The sequence below is a fragment of the Theropithecus gelada genome, chromosome 9, assembly GCF_003255815.1.
Source record: "Theropithecus gelada isolate Dixy chromosome 9, Tgel_1.0, whole genome shotgun sequence".
Taxonomy (NCBI): Eukaryota; Metazoa; Chordata; class Mammalia; order Primates; family Cercopithecidae; genus Theropithecus; species Theropithecus gelada.
Window position 1 is genome coordinate 103,427,258 of NC_037677.1, and position 22,156 is coordinate 103,449,413.

At 38.8% G+C, this 22,156-nt stretch overlaps 1 protein-coding gene across 5 annotated transcripts in view; it reads right to left on the reverse strand.

Annotated features, from left to right (window-relative positions):
* SORCS1 (sortilin related VPS10 domain containing receptor 1) overlaps window positions 1-22,156 on the reverse strand; it is a 590,775-nt gene that overhangs the window by 203,839 nt on the left and 364,780 nt on the right. The gene's annotated exons all lie outside the window — the stretch shown is intronic.

Genomic DNA, 22,156 nt, shown 5'->3' on the forward strand with positions numbered 1-22,156 from the left:
TAGATGAGTACATAGAAAGATGCCCAGAACACTCTGAGATATGGATGGAAGCTTCACAACTTCTAAGTCCACATGAGTCTCTAAAACTCTCTGCAAGAAAAGTTGGTTGCTCTTCACAACCTGCACCACAGAAGAAGCTACAAATATGTAAATATTCACAGCTTCAGATGTTTTACACTGTCTCACTGGGATGCCCAATTTTGTCCAGAGGAATGGGATCAATCATAATAGCAGCAAGACGGAGGAGCTGCCCTCAAAACTACCTTAAATCCTCTCGTTTTATGCCTCCAGGAATCTGTGATAAATTACTTCATTCCCAACTCTCTGTGAGTCTCCTTTCACTCACTCAAAGTGTGCACCTAGTGTCTCCAGACAGGTGGCCTTAATGCTACCCATTGACCTCTTCCCCATCAACTTATTAATTGGCACTTTCTGAATTTGGTTCAGGGAAGCATGAAATATGTGCTTAATGTGTTGCTGTATGAAGAGAAATCACTGCAGCCCAGGGTTTAAAGATTACAAGCTGAGGATGCTGCACTTCCAAGAAAGAGAGAGAGAGGGGGGAATAGAGTCATATCGTAAAAGAGCAGAGTGCCAGGCAAACACATGAAGCTTTCTCAAGCATTTGGAGGCAATCATATTAAAGCCTCTGAACAGTTAGTGTCATCTTTGAAAGTGGTGTCCTGTCGCTGTAAATGACACAAAAGGATCGCATGTCAGACACTCTGCCCAAACTCTGTTTATGTTATCCAGTACGAATTTAAGGTTCCTTGCTGTTCTTTCAACATCCCCTTCTTGAAGAGGAGAAAAGGGATGTAATGGGGTGAAGGCAATGCTGTTGCTGTCAGCCACACTCCCGACAAGATGAAAAGCGCACACAAAATTGAAGACTAATTGCCTCTTGTACCATGTTCCAGGAAAGCCACTGCTCACCAACCATAAATTCTGACAAAGTTATGGATTTCTCTGTCTCACATTCACCAAGCAGACAGCGTTCCCTCATCAGATGGCTGACAAGGAGCCATCAGGTAATCTACTAAGTACAAACTCATATGGCTTCATTAAAATCTAGTGTATGCATTAAGCAAGTATATTTAGATGGCTCCTAATTCACAGGAATATTTCCAGATGAGTTCATATTTATGGGCACATAAAAGCTGTCATTTTTTGAATAACAAATAAGCCATCAAATGATCATATTGCTTTGTGTCTCTAACCACAATTAACAATAATGTAAAACAACCTTTTTGCACTACTGCCAAAAAGTCATTTCCATGATAATATGAAGAGGCTCAATTTTATAGAACATCTACTGTCTCAGGCAAGGTGATTCCCTCCCCTACTCTGATTTTCTAGTTCCCTGTTAGCCAGAATATGCTTTCCTCTTTTTCCATGAGAACAGATCTCCCCACCTGCTTCTCCTGGCAGAATACTTAATCAAAATAAAATTAAACACAATTATAAACTAGGCCTACAGAATATTCCCAAAGCAAGCTGATTTTGATCAATCACTTTAAAATATTGTTGATACTCATTTATACTCCACATGATCAGACTGCATAAGGCGTCCTCCATCAGGTAATCTTGGGTGCGAGTGGCAGAGTAATGCACATATTTCCCAACAGATGGAAACTGAATGTTATAAAAATAAAGCGACTCATATCCTTGGCTTTTTTTCTGGATATTGAAAATAGGCAGACCAAAACCCCACCTTCTCTCTGCAGCCCTCAGCTAAAACTCTCCATTTGAGAATTTCACATTTTGGAAATAATGGGAAATAGTGAGAAATTTCCCAGTGAGCTTTATAGGTATGTCTGTACTACAGAAACATTCCAGTGGTTTCTCTCTCAAATTTCTGCTCAGTTCTACCCAAAATGAACAGGTCAATCTGGATCCATTTTTCATTAGTTATTCTTCTTATTGCAGAAACAACTCCATAAGACCTCTAGTAGAATTCAAAAGGAAAAAAAAATTATGACCCTATGTTTGTATTTCTTTCTACTTCTTTATCCACATCTCTATATCCTATTGTTGATTGAGAATTGATGATTTTTTCTTTTTTAAGTTTGACATTATGACCCAATTTTTTTTCTTTTATTTTTTGAGACAGAGTATCCCTCTGTCACCCAGGCTGTAATGCAGTGACACAATCTTGGCTCCCTGCCACCTCTGCCCTCTGCCTCCTGGCTAAATTTTGTATTTTTAGTAGAGTTGGGGTTCGCCATGTTGGCCAGGCTGGTCTTGAACTCCTGACCTCAAGGGATCCACCCACCTTGGCCTCCCAAAGTGATGGGATTACAGGTGTAAGACACTGTGCCCGGACCCCCAAATATTCATTTGTAACTGAGCCATAAACACACAAATGCACACACATTAACACGCATGACTGTAAAATCTACTCCAATTAATCACAACCTTCAAATTAATTAAATTATGATTGTTGTAATGGCTGAAACATAGTATGTACCTAATTATTAATTGAATAAGTAAAACCTTATTTAGTCTTAAATTCAAATTCTTTAATAATTTTGCTTCAAGTGAATTGGTGTTTGTCCTATCATTTTATCAGTCATAAAATATAAATAAGCTAATAAGTAAAAAATTTAATGAGATCTAAATAAAAAAGGCTTAACATATTTGAGAAACAAATACTGTAAATAAGAAATGTGATCCAGTCTTTAGACATAGATGATATTTTTCATAAATGAATAAGTCATATCTTCTCACAAGATTTTCTAGTTGGAAATATTTTCAAAATAGTAAGTTCAAATTATCAAATACTCCTCAAAAACAATAGATTACATTTCTTAAAGATGCCTAACAATCCCTATTTTTGCTAGTTTAGAATGACTCTTTATCCCCTTCTGACTCTTCATGTAACTTTGAACAAATAATGTTTTGTTGTGTTTACTTCTCTGTATTCTGGAGTATGTTCTGGACAACAGAATTTTAGGAGGCCCTTCTAAAAGGCAGGAATCCAAGCTTTGCAGATTCCTAAAGTAAGCTCTCTAAAAAAGAGAGGTCATTGTTTGCCTGGAACAAAGCTTGTTCCATAGTAGGTCCACATATCACTATAAATGAATAAAGGAATGGACTAATGAATGAATGAGTCCTTTTCATTCCTGCCTTCTGCTGCCTGGAGGCCAGGGACCCCTGTCACATTGGGAGTTCCACTCCCGTTGAGCAAATCCTCGCTGTTCTACTTGAGGCAAGGAGGGTGAAGATAAGAGAAAGAGACTGTCTTTAACAGGAAAGTAATTATTCTCTGTTCAGATCCACCCATGAGTGATTACAGTCCGTTTACTTATGCCTTGCAGGGTGTGCCGACGCTGCACTGACTGCACCTGCAGATGAATTGTTTCCACAGAAGGTCAATAATGGCAATACAGGATCCTGCCACCCAACTCCAAGCAATCATTCATCACCCACTTCAGGAGGAGGAAGAAACTTTATTTGCTTTTCCTAGAGCAGACAAATGAACATGAAATGCAATTTATAGATTTCAAATACGTCACTTCTCTCTTTTTTTTTTGGTATTAGTCCTTCTGACAGCTCGGTGCCATCAAAAATTAAACGCACTTTCACTGTCTTTGACTTGCGCCAGATTCAACATATGGCTACAGGAAGTAATTTTACAAAAGGTTGGCAGGCAGCTTTCTGATCCTTCCAAGTTGTCGTCTACTGTGGACCTTCTTCCCAGAGGAATGCTGCTACTATCTAGTTTTCCAAATTCTTTTCCTAGATATGTTGTTCTTGGAATTCACCATTTACTGGTTTATGTGGCATGGAGTTAATAAAGAGTTCTTCAGTACCTCTGGGCATATACTTTTTCGTACCATTTCTTTGGTCCTAATGGAAAAAGTATTTATTTTGTGTGTTGTTCATTATTTGTTTGCTCATTTGACTACTCCTTATCATAAATGGGCTGGAATCAAGCAGAGGTAATGGGCTGCTGTGTGGATATCTCTCTTGCTTTACTCAGAGCTTAATTCAGCTCCAGATGCCCATATCACAGGTGCATAATAAATGCTTTTCATAATGATAATGACAACAGCAAAGCAGAACAGCAACAGCAGCAATTAGGCACTCCAGTTATCTACTGCTACCCACTTTACTCAAACAGAAATATTTCTCTCTATAAACAGCATGGAAGTCTATTTGCAAACCTCTGACCTCAAAACTGAAAACAAATTAAGCAAAATGTAATCAGAGAAAGTAAGTCATCTGCTGACCAATGAGGGTGGAAAAGCTACCTATTCTCAATGCGGGCTGAGCACTTATCCTTTCCAGATGAGCTGAGGGAAAGAGCAGTAAGTGCTTATCAACTGGCAACTATTTGGAGGACAGTGTTAGGGAAAGTTGAACAGGATCCCAGAATGATCCATGGAAAGAAAATCACAGAAATACAAACAATGAAGGAAGGGAGGAAGAGGATTATAAGGAAAAAAGCTCAAATCAAGCACACACTGATAGAAATGAGTCTGGTAAGAAGATGGAAATGCCAAACCAATTTTCCTAAATCCCACCCTTCCAAACTTAGTGAAGCTTACCTATGTGCTATCTTTGTTTATTAGCACAAAATCGCATCATTCAATACTAAGAGATGAACAGAACATTTGGGCAACAGACCGTCTACTTGTGACCTGCAAAGTGATTCAGTGAAATGACTGGGAAACTATGGCGTTGTATTTTAAAGAGTTTATTCTGTCCTTTTGCTTTCAAACTGGTTTTCTAGTGAGGATCCACAGACTTAGATTTTTTTTAAGGGAAAAAATACAAACATAAAATCATTTTTTTTAAGACAAGATCTTGCTCTGTTGCCCAGGCTGGAGTGCAGCTGTATGATCACAGCCTCAAACTCCTAGGCTTAAGGGATCCTCCCATCTCGGCCTCCCAAAACACTCAGATTATAGGCATTAGCCACCATGCAAAAATGGGAAGAAACATTTTTTTAAGGAGTATGTAATTTCAGTCCTTTATATGTGTGTTAATTGCCTTGCCAGGAGACCCAACCCATTAATGATTATTTGTAACAATAATGAGGAGTCATTCAGTACCTCTTGCCCAATTCCATAGAGTACATAGGAGATGAGTAAGGTTTACCAGGAATGACACCATGTGAGTTATAGTCCTTGGAAGATGATTCAAAAAAGAAAACGTATAGGACATCTCTTCTTATTTCACTTGGGACTACTGAACAGTCTTCTCCTTTGAGACAATTTAGAGAAACCCAAACTTACAAACACTATTTTACTGTGAGAATCTGCTTCCACCACTGTGAATGGCACTGAACTTCTATAAGGAAATATCTGTCCATGCATATATTTCCATGGAGGGCTGATCTGCAGGGCTGAGCATGGGGCTGGTGCACCACTGACTTGTGTTCCACAGGAAGAGCCATAACCTAATCCTAAACTTGGCTCTAGTCAATGTCTCCATGAATGTGTACTTTTCCTCACAAAAGAGAAAAGAAGGGAGTGTGCTTAGTGAAGGTTATTCACACCATGAGAAGAAGGGTACAGTACAATCACAAGAAATAGCAGGGGGTCTGGGTTTAAAAGCTTGGATTTGAATTTCTTCTCTGCCATTATCAGTTGTGCCACTTTGAATGCCTTATAGCTCATTTAATCCTTTTTTGAGTCTCAGTTTCCTCATTGAAGATAGTAGTGATACCATAAACAAGTTGCCAATTATTGAGCTGTTGTGTATCAGGCTCTCTGCTAAAGCTTTAAACTAAATTATTCCATTAAACTGTTTATGAAAACTACTTGAGGTAGATATCATTATGTCCATTTGATATCGGGCTTAGAGAGATGAGGCAATTTGCTCAAGGTTGCACAGCTAGTCAGTGATAAGGTTATCTATGTCATGCCCTGCATAGATTTGGGTGAAGATCAAATAAGATTCTCTGTGCAAAAACACTGTTAGGTTTTGTGCAAATATTACTACGTTTACCCCACAAAGGATGGCATATTTAGTACTTTGTGTTCTGCTAAAATATGACAGTTGAATGCCAAAAAAGAGAGGGAGAGACATATAAATCTGGCATTGCAAATATCTCATAAAAATATTGCCTAGATTAAAAAAAAAAGAGGCAGCAAGAAGAAATGGGGTGCAAGATAATGGAGAATTTCAGTTACAAGTGTTACTAATACACTACATTCTTGAATAAACAAAAATAATTTATTGGTTTTAAATATACAGTCAGAAGATCAAAATAGCCAGTCATGATTCATACCCCAGATTTTTCACAATGGCTCTGACTTCCTTTACCTTGTCCTTCCAGCATGATTCTCCCATAGGTTGGATTTTATGCTTTATCATAAAAATGGATGGGAAAAGAATAATAGAAACGGTCAAAAATCTCTGATGTAATGTTCTTATTGGTGGAGAAACAAACATTTTCCCACATGCTAGTTCCCAAATAATTGTATGCTAAAGCAAATAAGAACTATTACAGTGTAACTGTTTTCCTAATAAATGCATCCCATGCTTAATTGTCACTTTAAAAAAACAGACTCATTTTGCTGGAGAAATAGCTATTATTAATATCACACTGAGGTGATAGTGGGGAATATGGAATGTTAACTAATGCTTAGCATTGGGTCATCTGGTTTAAAAAACTAAACATGGGGCCGGGTGCAGTGGCTCACGCCTGTAATCCCAGCACTTTGGGAGGCTGAGGCGGGTGGATCATGAGGTCAGGAGATCGGACCATCCTGGCTAACACAGTGAAACCCCATCTCTACTAAAAATACAAACAGTTAGCCAGGTGTGGTGGCGGGCACCTGTAGTCCTAGCTACTCGGGGGGCTGCGGCAGGAGAATGGCATGAACCCGGGAGGCAGAGCGTGCAGTGAGCTGAGATCACGCCACTGCACTCCAGCTTAGGTGACGGAGCTTAGGTGACTCCGTCTCAAAACAAACAAACAAAGAAACAAAGAAACAAAACTAAACATGGTATTTCAGAAGGAAAGAATGATGTACACATTCAAAGAATCTTTTTATTATTGCAGTCACTATGAGAACGGATTAAATACCTTGAGAATATTTGAGCCACCTTAAAAATCTCATCATTATCCCCTAGCCTCTGCTCCAACCCAATCAAAACACACTTCCATCGCCATTGCAAGTCCCAAAGTAACTTCTCTTTTAAATCCCCAAAGATCTATAAATGCCAAAAGGTTACATCATTTTTAAATGTTAGCTGCTATCAGAAGGAGCCATGATGCTAAGAGAAATGGACATTCATCTTCTTTGCTCATGGGAAACTTTACAAGAAATGATGTTCATTTAATGATAAGAAATCTCTTTATTCTGATAAGAAATCTCTTTATTCCACAAGAAATGATAAAGAAACTCAAGTGAGAAGGAAGAGAGAGCAGGAAAGAGAAGCTATCAGTATACTTTAACATTGATTTAAGTGAGGGAAATCCATTTTTCGTAAAATCTAAAAGTTGTGTACTTGATTTTAGAGTCTGAATAAGTGTCAAGTTGAAAGTCAGGAAAGTAAAATGAAAAATCCATAGACATTAATCCACTCTAAAAATCAGTGAACAGGATTCACCCACATTCTTCATCCCTTGCTGTATTTGTATCATCATCCTAATGAAGGAGTTCAGGAAATGCCACCCCAAAAGATGCTGCTTTGGTATACTTATTACTTCAAACTGAGGGCACTTGGGGAACAGAGAAAGCTCCTCTGAGCTCTCCTTATCTGTCTAAAGACTGATCCTCCTAAAATAACTCAATTGTCATAAATTCCTTCCCCAGGAATCTCATCAATCAAAGATGAACTCAGATTACAGAAGAGACTAGAAGTTGACATTACACCCAGACTGGCTATCACCTGTTCTTCTGAGGGCCAACTGGTCTTTCCCAAAACTCATTTACTTTTCCCTAAATTGCCTACATCCCTCCTCTCCTCCCTCCTATGAAGTGGGCACATAAGCCTTTAGATCTCACTGGGTTTTTGGTATTCACTTTTCTTTCATGTGACGCCCCTGTACATGTAATACATTTGTTTACCTTTTCTCTTATTAATTTGTCCAGCGATGGTTGATGGTTTATTTCATGGACTCAATTATAAAGCACTCAGAGGGTAAAGGGAAATTTTTCCCTTTCCTACACTAACAAGTATGTTTTAATTTTACTTACTTATATTAATGCTTCACGATAGACTGGCAAATATACTAGGGTATACTGGGGAAGATTAATGAAATCTCAGCCGCAAGAGACCTTGCTAATGTATTTGACTATTAAAGCTTTCCTGAAAAGACTATAGAGACTACGAGGGATTTCTCTTACACAGGATTTGCAGATTAGTGAAGTGAGAAGAGCCTGGTGCAGCTCTACTACAGAGCTCTTTGGAAGATGGGCCTAGAGGGGGTCATCTAGGAAGAAGTCTCTCATGTTAACAATGAGGTCCATTTCATGTAATATTTTCCTTCCTTCTTCAGTTATTTAATAACAAACATTGATCATCTCAAGTTGTTGTTCAGAGGTGGAAAAGGGTCAATGTGCTTAATTGACATGCCAGAGCATAATTACATCATCTGCTGCTTTCCTCTCTCTCTTTTGATTTCAGTCACAGCAGGAAAGATAGTAGTGTGGTGTTTTACGCAGATGATTTTTTTCATGACTGCATATTCTAGGTTTAATTCCATCTTAATATACATACCTCAGAAGCAGTAGAACTGACATAGTATATTAAAGAGAAAAGGAGTTTTGTTCCACTTATGTATTGTAGAACAATCTATCTCAGAACAGTGGCTTCAAGCAAGCATTTTGTTTTAAGATTTTGTGGGGCAGGACTTTTGGAAAAGCTGAGCTAAGTAGGTAGTCTCAAATCCACATAATGTCAACTGTGGTGGCCAGAGTTAGATATTTCACTTCCAAGATGGCTCCTTCATCCCTGTATCTGGCTTAGCCTCTCTCGTTCTCCCTGCATGGCTTCTCATCCTCCAGGACTCGCCACGTGGCTGAATATCACATAACATGGCAGTTTCATAATAGTTGAATTTCTTATATAGCAGTGGTTTCCTTCAGTGTGAATGTCCCAAGATCAAGTGTTCCCAAGCGCTAAAGTGGAAGGTGCAAAGCTTTGCATGACCCATCCTTAGAAGACCCAGGACATCAACTTTGCCATGTGTTATTGGTCAAAGAATTCTGAGTCAGATTTAATGTGAGGAAAAAATAGACTTCACCTCTTAAGGGAAGAAAAGCATGTACATGCACACACATGCAAACATAAACACACATACACACAGAAGGTAAGCCATATTGAAGATATGTAACCACAACTATCTTCTGTAAAACTTGTCACTTATAATTTTTCAAAGTATATGTTTTATATATGATACGATACAATAGATATGATAAAGAGTTGTAATTATTATGTTCAATATGAATTTAAAAGTCCTCATAATCATAGTATTCCTGCGATATAGATATCTTGAAGTTGCCAGATTTTTCATTGGGTTTTAGCTATGAAATAGCTCTTACCTTAAACTTTTGAAGACTGAAAATTTCTAATCTGTTATCAGTTTAAGGTGAGTATATTTATCGAAGACCAAGTGAATTACATTGTTTAGTCCCTCTCAGGGACATTAAGGGACCCAAGGTTGAATAAGTTCGGTGTGTGAATTTTCAGGGTACATAAATTACCCATATTAACTTATAGATGAATAGACAAGTTCAATGTTCATTAAAGTGTGTATAAGTAAGTCTAATAAGAGAATCTACATCTAGGCATTATAATCCCCTATTTAATTAAGGATCTGATACCATGAAATATGGGTTTCTTAAAAGCAAAGTAGTCCTTGTTCCTGTATGCTCACAGGAAAAGCACAAATATCATTTACAACATAAATCGGAAACTGAAAATAGGATACTTAGTGTTCCCTTCAGTTTGAAAAATGGATCTTAAAATAAACCTACTGATTTTTAGGTAGCCTTGGGCTAACAACAACAAAAGGCCATTTAGATCTGAAAGTGAATGGTAAATGTATTCTAGAAACACACAGAAAGTTCAATTTTTATCATGCCCAGGCCCACATAAAACCATCTAAAATTTTTATTTTATATTTTTTTAAATTGTATTTGCATCCTGCTGCATAGCTCAATTCCTACTGCTGCTATGCCAACCCTATAAAACATTCATCTGCTCCAAGTTATTACCAACAGGGAATCCACACTTTAAGAAAATAACCACAAAATCAGCTCTCTTGACTTCAGTGGTATTTCTCAACACCCCAAAAGTATTTTGTATTCAAAGGGAACAAAAATGTTGCCTTCTTTAAATCTTTTCAAAAAACACGATCTTTTTATGGATCTGGGCTAGTAACTTTTATACAGCTAGTCACCACAATTGCTTATAGGTTAGGATCCTCATCAATCAGAATAATTCCTAATCAAGGGGCTACCATGAAGTCCAATTATAAAAGCTCCAATTCTGTTTTGTGACTATACAAAAGCCATTTTCAGACCCAGGTTCATATTCATGATAAGCTGAATAAGCTCATGAAGATATTATCATTTTAAAAGTTGGCTGATCTTGATTCAAGAGCTGCCTTGATCATATGAAATACAGTTCATAGGTAGTTTGACTTTCTTTGAATATGTCATGAATAGGGTGAACATACATTACATGTTAACTTTGAAAGTCGTGGCTTATTCCTATGGCACCATCATAAATATTATTACTAACATTCAGATATGACTTGGATGATAAATTAACTCATCAAAAAGTTATAAAACCAACAGATCTCATGAGAACTCATTCACTATCATGAGAACAGCATGAGGGGAACCACCCTCATGATCAAGGTCTCTCTCTCAACACCTGGGGATCACAATTCAAGATAAGATTTGGGTAGAGGACATAAAGCCTAACCACATCATTCCACCCCTGGCCCCTCACAAATCTCATGTCTTTTCATATTTAGTAACCAATCATACCTTCCAAACAGTCCCCCAAAGTCTCAACTCATTTCAGCATTAACTTGAAAATCCACAGTCCAAAGTCTCATCTGAGACAAGGTAAGTCCCTTCCACCTCTGAGTCTGTAAAATCAAAAGCAACTTAGATACTTCCAAAATACAATGGAGGTACAGGTATTGGGTAAATGCTCCTACCAAATGGGAGAAATTGGCCAAAACAAAGGGGCTACAGGCCTCACACAAGTCTGAAGTCCTGCGGGGCAATCATTAAATCTTTTTTTTTTTTTTTTTTTGAGACGGAGTCTCGCTCTGTCACCAGGCTGGAGTGCAGTGGCCGGATCTCACCTCATTGCAAGCTCCGCCTCCTGGGTTTATGCCATTCTCCTGCCTCAGTTTCCCGAGTAGCTGGGACTACAGGCACCCGCCACCTCGCCCGGTTAGTTTTTTGTATTTTTTTTAGTAGAGACGGGGTTTCACTGTGTTAGCCAGGATGGTCTCGATCTCCTGACCTCGTGATCTGCCTGTCTCGGCCTCCCAAAGTGCTGGGATTACAGGCTTGAGCCACCGCGCCCGGCCCAATCATTAAATCTTAAAGCTCCAAAATGATCTCCTTTGACTCTCTGTCTCAAATCCAGGTCATACTGATGCAGGACGTGGGCTCCCATAGTCTTGGGCAGCTCTCTTGCTATGGCTTTGGAGGGTACAGTACCCCCTTCCACACCAGCTGCTTTCTTGGGCTGGTGTTGAGTGTCTGTGGCTTTTCCAGGGGAACAGTGCAAGCTATCAGTGGATCTACCACTTTGGGGTTTGGAGGATGGTGGCCCTCTTCTTACAGCTACACTAGGCAGTGCCCCAGTGGGCACTCTGTGTGGGGGCACTGACCCATTTCCCTTCTGCACTGCCCTAGTAGAGGTTCTCCATGAGGCCTCCGCCCCTGCCTCAAACTTCTGCCAAGACCTCCAGGCATTTCCATACATCCTCTAAAATCTAGGTGGAGGTTCCCAAACCTCAACTCTTGACTTTGTGCACCTGCAGGCCCAACACCATGTGAAGGCCACCAAGACTTGGGGCTTGCACCCTCCAAAGCAATGGCCTGAGCTGTATGGTGGTCCCTTATAGCCATGCCTGTGACAAGGGGCACCAAGTCCCTAGGCTGCACAGAGCAGCAGCAGTGTCCTGGGCCTGGTCCACAAAACCATTTTTCCCTGCTATGCCTCCAAGTGTCTGATGAGAGGGACAGCTGTGAAGGTCTCTGACATTTGGAGACTGGAGACATTTTCCCCATTGTCTTGGCAATTAACATTTGGCTCCCTGCTACTTAGGCAAATTTCTACAGGCAGCTTGAATTCCTCACAGAAAATGGGTTTTTCTTTTCTATTGCATTGTCAGACTGCAAATTTTTCAAATTTATGCTCTGCTTCCTCCTGAATGCTTTGCTGCTTAGAAATTTCTTCAGCCAGATACCGTAAATCATCTCTCTCAAGTTCAAAGTTCCACAGATCTCTAGGGCAGGGGCAAAATGCCACCAGTCTCTTTGCTACAGCATAGCAAAAGTGATCTTTGCTCCAGTCCCCAACAAATTCTTCATTTCTATCTGAGACCACCTCAGCCTGGACTTCACTGTCTATATCACTAATCAGAATTTTGGTCAAAACCATTCATCAATCTCTAGGAAGTTCCAAACTTTCCCACATCTTCCTGTCTTCTGATTCCTCCAAACTGTTCTAACCTCTGCCTGTTATGCAGTTTCAATTTATATCAGTACTCCACTCTCCGCAGTACCAATTCACTGTATTAGTCTGTTCTCACACTGCTCTAAAGAACCGCCCAAGATTAGGTAATTTATAAAGCAAAGAAGTTTAATTGACTCACAGTTCTACATGGCTGGGGAGGCCACAGGAAACTGACAATGATGGCAGAAGGCACCACTTCACAGAGTGGCAGGAGAGAGAAAAGGTGAGCAAGAGAGGAACTACCAAACACAAAACCATCAGATCTCTTGAGAACTCACTCACTATAATGAGAACAGTTTGAGGGGGGGCAGGGACCATCCCCATGATCCAGATCTCTCCCTCAACACCTGAGGATAACAATTCAAGATGAGATTTGGGTGGGGACACAAAGCCTAACCACATCATGGTGTCTCCTCAATTCATAAACAATTGGTACTAGACTTAATTCCTTCAATTTGTTACTGTAACACCAGAGGTTTGGTCTAGGTCCTGATACTCACCACACAGAAAGCCAATCACTGAGATGATGAGTATTACCAACGAAAAAGGCTTTAATCAGGTGTTGCAGCCAATGAGCTGGGAGTTCAGCCTCAAATCCATCTCCCTGACTGACTGAAAGTAGGGGTTTATATAGCAGGGAAGACATGTAATCGTGTGTAAGAAAACAGAAACTAAGGAAGGGCAAGGAAGCAATCAAAGTGAAAGAGGGGTCTAAGCTTCTCATTGTCAGGATGTGGTAATCTGGTGAGTTTCAGTTATTTGATACATTTTTTTTTTTTTTTTTGAGAGGCTTGAAGGCCCTTTCCTAAGGAAGGAACTCTGATAAAACAAATGTAAGCTTCAAGCTTGAATTGACCAGAAAGGTCAATTTCTATGTTTATCCAAAAGGACAGTCTATGGGACTATTGGGTTGGCTTCAAATTCAGAATAAAAGAATGAAGACACAGTGCTCCTAGTGATGTCAGGACAGGTTTTTAAGCTACTTGTCTGATGTCTAGCTCTTGCTAGGTATGAATCTTTGTGTCAAAGATACAATAATTTTGTTTCTTTTTTAGTTATATTATTTGCTTTAAAGTTTAGGTATTGTGTTCAAATATGAACAAGAAAAAATATTAATTACAGACATTTTTGAAAAATGTCCCCAAAAACATACTCAGAATAAAAGAACAATCACTTAAGCCTCACTATGCAGAGATTATTGTCACTGACACTTTGATATTTGTTTTCACAATCTTTGTTTTATGCATATATAGATATACACACATATACATAAATGTTTGTGGGTGTCAGAAAGAGACACAAAGTGAGAGAAAGGGAAAATTTATATAGCAAGAGGGTGTCACATGACACTTTCTGCTTTTTAACCTGCTTTTCCCACTTTAGAGCCACACTGCAAAGATTTTCTACGGTATTCAATATTCTTCCGTGTTATCATTTTTATTGGTAATATAGTATTGATTATACAAATATACCACTATGTAATTAATCTATTATTTACAAGGTTTCCAATTTTCACTGATATTCTGATTAATGTAGATTAATATTTCTGTATGTCAATTACTATTTCCTCAAGTAATTTCCTAGTAGTGAAATTTATGAATAAAGAATATGAATTTTGGGCCGGGCACGGTGGCTCATGCTTGTAATCCCAGAACTTTGGGAAGCCAAGGCAGGCAGATGGATCATGAGGTCAAAAGATTGAGACCATCCTGGCCAACACTGTGAAACTGTCTCTATTAAAAATACAAAATTAGCTGGGCGTGGTGGTGCATGTCTGTAGTCCTAGCTACTTGGGAGGCTGAGGCAGGAGAATTGCTGGAACCCAGGAGGCGGAGGTTTCAGTGAGCTGAGGTCACGCCACTGCACTCCAGCCTGGTGACAGAGTGAGACACCATCTCAACAACAACAACAAAAAAAGAGAATATGACTTTTGTAACCACTTTTGATACATACTACCAAATGTTTTTCAGAAGAGTATACCAATTTATAGTTCCTTGGTTGGGACATTGTAAATGCCTATCACAACACTAGGTTTGTCTGTCTTTTTATATTGTTTTCTAAGAAGACTGGAGAAAAAGATGTCTTTTGTGTCAATACATACCACTTTCATTCCTAATGACAGTGAATTTTTTCATTCCTTTTTCTCTCCCTTTATCCTTTTGTCATTTATGTTTACTCACTTGAAGTCCTCATTTGATATACTGGTCATATTTTTCTCCATTTAAAATTATGGGTATGTCTCTTTTTCTTATTGATTTATATACATTGTTATTCTTCATAGTCTGTTTACAAGTCTGCTTATGCATACTTTCTATCTTCATCTACATTTCTGGAAAAAGACAATACAGTAGCATTCTGCACATATTATAACACATAGACATGCGTGATCCCAAGTGCGTATTTCAAGCTCGAAGACAATTAAGAAATTAGAAACGCTAAACTGCATATTTCAGTAATTGTGTTCCCTAAATAAAGGAGCTGTAGAAAAACATTATTTCTCCTTTTTTTACTATGTCATCAATTCCCAGCCAAACCTTTCTGGTTATCCTTTTATCATAAATTATAAGATGTTAAGAAATAGCTCACTGCACGAGAAACTCAAATTTGTTAAACTGCTATTTTAAAAGATTTTATACTCACATGATGTTTTTCATTTAAGCATCACACAGCACTTCACAAATGTTAATTAGGATATTCCAACTGGAAATTGAAGCAAACCTCAAGAGAGCGAAATTAGGCATGGAGAGGCACAATCATTCCTCCAAGATTATTCTAGAGCATCCTTGGCATTTCCATGGCTCACACCCAAGTACTCGGTTTCCCAGGCCTGCATTTTAACCATTAGAGCACATAATAAGCAGGTCTTCTGAAGGGTAAGCATGGACTTATCGAGTAGCTAACCAACATTTTAAACTTTGTCTAAAACATAAGTGAAAATGTGAAATAATAGAAAGTGTCTCTTTGACACACATTACACTCAATTCATAAGTGATACACTAAATGGAACCTTATAATTTGCCTTGTCTATAAAATATTTTAATGAATATATATAAATACTCAAAAACATTAAAATTATTAGAATTCTTTTTTAGGCTTTTCAAGAACAAATAGAAAAAGAAGACTTTTGGAAAAACATGACTTTTTTGAGAGGAAACTTTCATTCTTTGTGGGATGAGCAGATGTTCGTCATTCAACCATTCATTTCATTTTTTTTAATCTAATTTAAGAAGTTTCTGGAACCAAGTGACAGTCCCTGTGCTTAAGACTTAGGATTAAATTATGAAAAAGACACTAAACACCTTATTACAACAGATAACACAAAAATAACAGATAAATGAAAGCACAGTTGCAAAGCTATTGACGTACAAAATTTTACTAGAACACGGAAAAGCATCTTTTTTTTTTTTTTTTTTTTCTGTTGCTGGAATAAGAGATGGAACCACAGAATATCTGACACTAAAATTAGTTTTGAAGGAAGTACAGGTGTCTAATAGAATGAGTAGGAAAGATTCATGGCAGGGGAATCATGTATGCAAAAACAGAGGAATGCAGGCATGCATTACATGTTTTGGTAATGGTAAGTTCCTCAGTTTGGCGAAAGTTAGGCAAAGCCGTCTACAGCCAAGTTGAAAGAGCCTTACTTACCAAGTAAAGGGATTTTGACTTAAATAGCAACAGAACCTATTTATTCTAGGACATACATACAGAATCAAGATTTTTAAACAGGGGAATAGAAAGAGTATAGCTCATTCAGAATGATCACTTTGGAGGTAATACAGAGATTGTGTTAAAGACAAGAGAATAGGGGGCAGGAAGTTCAAGCTAAGAGGTTATTACATTGGTTCAGCTGAGAGGAGTGTTTCAGAAACACACAATAACAGCGTTAGGCAAAATAAAAATACTCTTAAATCCAGGCAGATGACCAGTTAAGCATTACCTAAAATATGTCCACCAGGATTCCAAGCATACTTTATAGTTATTTCCAGCCAAATGTATAAGTACTGGCAATTCTGAAAATACTTTTCCAAAACACACTACTTACAAAGCTACTGCTGAGCCTGACAACCAATCCTCTTTAAGGATCTAACAGGAAGAGAGAATAAACAAAACATATGTCTCCCCAATTTAACAGTTGCCAACAATGTAAATGAGCACATGTGCCTTTTCAATGTTCAACAAATTCCTCAAGCCACAGAACGTAGAACTGCCACAAAGGAAACTATCAGGCTACAAAGAATGATTTCAGTGAGAGACTTTTTTCTTTGGCAAGTAGCATAGTGAAATGCAAACATTAGAACCCCATAGTCCACAGACTGACTCTGATCAGCACCCAAGTTCTGTTTGATGTAGATAATATTGGCCCAAAGAGCACTGTTTAACAGATTTTCCAACAATGTTCAGATGTCCTGGACATTATTCCCATATGGCCATATTCTACAAGAGCTCTAGAACTGCTATCCCCTATAGAGAGGTCATAAGCTTTCCAGGTTACCACCGCCTACATCATCTTTTGTTATCTTGTTAAAACTAAAAGCAGGTCTCTGTTGGCATTTCTTACTGATACAAGGGGAAAAAAGCATACATTCTTAGCCAAAACAAAGTACTGTATCCTTCTGGCTGTTCAAACAGAACAACAAACAGATTTAGCGGGCAAGAGTACATTAAACACTGGAAATATTCCTCACTTCCTACAACGTCCTATGCTCACTCTCATTGTTTCCTTTTCTTTTCTTATTTTTTTTTTGAGAAGAAGTCTCGCACTATGGCCACAGCCGCAGTGCAGTGGCGCGATCTCGGCTCACTGCAAGCTCCGCCTCCGGCTTTACGCCATTCTCCTGCCTCAGCCTCCCGAGTAGCTGGGACTACAGGCACACGCCACCACTCCCAGCTAATTTTTTTAAATTTTATTTTAGTAGAGACGGGGTTTCACCATGTTAGCCGGGATGGTCTCAATCTCCTGACCTCATGACCCACCCATCTCTGCCTCCCAAAGTGCTAGGATTACAGGGGTGAGCCACCGCGGCCGTTCCTCATTGTTTCCTTTTCTTAAAATAAAGTTTCTGTATTCATAGAATCCCTAGTCACTCCATTCATCTACAATGACCTGTGCAAGTTCAATAGGTATTTGAGTTGAGCCTCCTGTAGGAGCTAAGATCAAATAAACTTAACCAGGGGTACCAATTCTGCTCATTCACATGACCTTAGAAATCACTTACTATGTCTGATCCTTTACTTCTGTAGCTATGAGATGAGGCTAACAATACCCAATTCACAGAATGGGTGTTCATTATGATTTGATGGAGCTAACACAATGAATGTAGCATTTTCTAAGTGAAATTAAAAGTTATAACACCATAAGAATTCAACAGTCATGTAAATTTGAGGGATATCAGAATACAGAAAACAAAACAGGTTCCTTTGGTTTATTAAAGTCTTTGGAAAGTGCATCCTGCAGCAAGAAGAGTCGAAGATAATTTGCCAAATGTATTCAAAGATATAATCTAGTTTCCCGCCCCCCCACCCCCCAAGGAAGCTTCTAGAGAACTAAGGTTCTGAGAAACATACTTTGGGATACTAGTGATTGGTTAGTATCCTTTTTTGGCACATAGCAGATACTTAAGAGTTACTAATTCATTATTAGAACTGGATCTAGAATTTCTGTAAGGTTTAGATCAAATGCAGTTTTTTCAAGTTTATCTTTGAAAACAAGATGCAAAACAGTAACACTAGGAACACTGAGGACTAGACCACGTGATGTGGGGTTGCTGGCTAAAAGAGGGGTAAGAAGCTCTGGCTATAATGATCCTTCCTGTTTCGGGAGATATCAAATCCACATCATTCTGAGCCATTAGAATAATGGGTGTTCGTGTGATCGTTGGTATTTATAGGGATCAAGGTATTTGCTACATATTCTGAAGTTATCCAATATAATGAAGGAAATTTGCTACAACTCTTGAATTAAAAGAGATTCAATGGGAACATTCTGTAAAGGTGGGTCAACCTCTAAGAGACAGCAGGGGGAGGCAGTGTGCCGTGGAATGAGATACGGGGTCCATCTCTGCCACTGCCTAGTTCTAAGACACTGGGAGAAAACCAGCTAACATCTGTGAGCCCAAATTTCATCATCGTCAAATGCTGAGTTAGAAGAGAAAGTTTCTAGTGATCTTCCAGTTCAAACATCATGTGGTTTTTCTGGGGTGAGAGATACATGCTAGCGAGGTTATGAGCAAATCAAATTTTAGTGAATCCAATCTTATATACCTATACATTGACATTAAATTTTCTAAAAATGCCATTTCTCACCATTAATTGATCTTCTTGTGGCACTGGATCTTAGCATTTGAGTCTTAAGTTTTGCCCTTGTTTAGCAAAACGTACAAGGACTGCCTGCTATTTTTTAAAATGTCTGAGCTGCTTCTTTGTGTAAAGTGAAGAATTTCTACATTTACATGTTGATAGTTCAGATTTTTCTAAAATCAAGGTAAACCCAGGGTGCCAAGGACACAGCAGACAGAAAGTCTGTGCTAAATGGAAGCTTTAAATTATAGAACTTCAGCATGTTTCTAAATCTAAGATCAGAAATTTTTAAGAAGATGTAGATCTTCTTGACATACAACGTTTCTCACCAGTCCCTTTATCAAATTTGTTTTTTTCCCTGAAGGTAAATTCTTCCAATGCTGCATTATACTCATAAGTCCCATCCCAGCAAGCCTCACTTGCCAATGATACTTATAAGATTATATTTACTTCTTTGAGCTAAAATGTAAAGGTCATTTTCTGTATTAAAGCTTAGCCTTTAGGCTAAATATCTTTCTTCCCTTTTCCTGGGAAAGAGTGAGAGAGACAAGGATTGACAGGGACAGGGACGTTCGGGCGTGGGGAGAAAGAGAGCAAGCAGAGTTTGGGAAATAGAAACTTTTACCAATGGATTTGAAACTGGTTCCCTGGATCCTAACCAAATTTAATTTGTCTCATCCATAGTTTAACTAGAGTTTCCACTCAAACCAAAAGTAAATCTTACCTAGAAAAGAATGTACCTGGCCGGGCGCAGTGGCTCACGCCTATAATCCCAGCACTTTGGGAGGCCGAGGCGAGTGGATCACGAGGTCAGGAGATTGAGACCATCCTGGTCAACATGGTGAAACCCCGTCTCTACTAAAAAAACAAAAATTAGCCGGGTGTGGTAGTGTGCGCCTGTAGTCCCAGCCACTGGGGAGGCTGACGTAGGAGAATCACTTGAACCTGGGAGGCAGAGGTTGCAGTGAGCCGAGATCACGCCACTGCACTCTGGCATGGGCGACAGAGCAAGACTCAGTCTCAAGAAAATAATAACAACAAAACTAAAAGAATGTACCTTTCTCAGACAGGATAACAACCACTTTTTTACTTATCTTTCATCTTTATTCTAAGAGATTCAGTACGATTCTTTACTGGGAAAAACATTGTCATTTTGCTCTGGCTCTTTTTATCTGCATCAAAGTGTTTCAAAAATCTCTGAGCATTTTGGAATTCCTAGACAATGGCATTTAACCCAAATATCTAATTTTTTTTTCAAATATATCATTTGGCTAAATTTCTCTAAGACTGAAAAGTAAACTACATGATGCTGTTAATTCTTGGAAATCTTGACCCCAACATCTATACTTGGGTGATTTTCATGAAAACCACATAGATTTTCTTCTGAACTCTGAATACAATCCCTTTCCAATTTAGACTCTTGCTGAGGAGTTTTTTTAGCTGTGCCAGAATACGTGAAAAACAGAGGGTAGAAACAACCAACCAGGTGCATTCATGAATTTTTAAACCAAGTCTGCCGAAAAACATGCAAAACAAAACCTCTCCAAGCACCCTTGGGGTAAAACATCAATCTGAATATTATCCAGTATCATCTCTGTGTCTATACCAGCCCCAGCAGATGGCCAATTTGCTTTTACCACCTTCAGTCCCTGCAGCCAGATGCTCCCAGATGATGGCTTTTTCAGACTGCATCTCTGATTGTGCAGTCCAGGCGCCCAGGGAGCAGGGCAACCCCAGAGTGGCACACAGATGTAAAAAGTAAAAATAACCACGTAATCCTCTAAAATATGTTTTTAAAACTACCAGTAGGCAGAGATGGACTAAGATATAAAGCAATCTGACACAGAAAGTTTACTGGACCTTTCCTTGAAATATGAGGTATCATTTCTTATGGGTCCTGATATGGTTTGGCTGTGTCCCCACCCAAATCTCATCTTGAATTCCCACATATTGTGGGAGGGACCTGGTGGAAGGTAATTGAATCCTGGGGAGCAGATCTTTTCCATGCTGTTCTTGTGATAGTGAATAAGTCTCACGAGATCTGATGGCTTTATAAAGCAGAGTTTCCCTTCATAAGCTCTGTTCTCTTATATGCAGCCATGGGAGACGTGCCTTTCACCTTCTGCCATGACTGTGAGGCCTCCCCAGCCCCGTGGAATTTTAAGTCCATTAAACATCTTTCTTTTGTAAACTGCCCAGTCTTGAGTATGTCTTTATCAGCAGTATGAAAACGGACTAAAACAGGTGCTTAGAGGGCAATTGCCTTCTGTCACTTTATTCTTCAATTTCCTGCAAGAAGCCTAGGATGCCTAGATTCAGAAGTGACTGAAAGCAGAACTATTATATGCATTGCTACAAACGTAAGATTTGGTTATAAAGATCAAACAGGACCTATTACGGGGGTCAGAATTGTCTGCCTGCCCTATTCTTCTACAACTTAGACCAGGCTCTTGATTTTGATACATTGTTACAACTGGATATGTTGTCTCATTTATAATTGACCTATAGAGGGTGATACCTTCTAACACTAGCTCTAATCTCTCAAGAAAAAAAAAATCTATTAATAAATAATTAAATGCACCAGTAGGACTCACCCATCATGTAAAGTAATTGGTCATGTCCATTAATCATTTTGAAAAATAAAATAGTATATGCTAAATGATACTTACATAAAATCTACATATGACTGTAATACTTCCTAAGGGTTGATATCTCTGTTTAACAGAACACTTCTAGGATTGTGTACAATACTATATGCAAGGGATTTCTGTGTCTGTGTGCTATAGTTCACCAACATACCATCAACAGCAGAGATTGAGGGGCCAAAAGATACATAGGTTCTAGTTAAATATTTTATTTTATTTTATTTTATTTTACTTTATTTATTTTTTGAGATGGAGTAAGTCTTGCTCTGTCACCCAGGCTGGAGTGCAGCGGCGTGATCTCGGCTCACTGCAAGCTCTGCCTCCCGGGTTCACGCCATTCTCCTGCCTCAGCCTCCCCAGCAGCTGGGACCAGCTAATTTCTTTTCTTTTCTTTTCTTTTTTCTTTTTTTTTTTTTTTTTTTTTTTTTTTTTTTAGTAGAGATGGGGTTTTACCATGTTAGCCAGGATGGTCTCGATCTCCTGACCTTGTAATCCGCCCGCCTCGGCCTCCCAAAATGCTGGGATTGCAGGCATGAGCCACC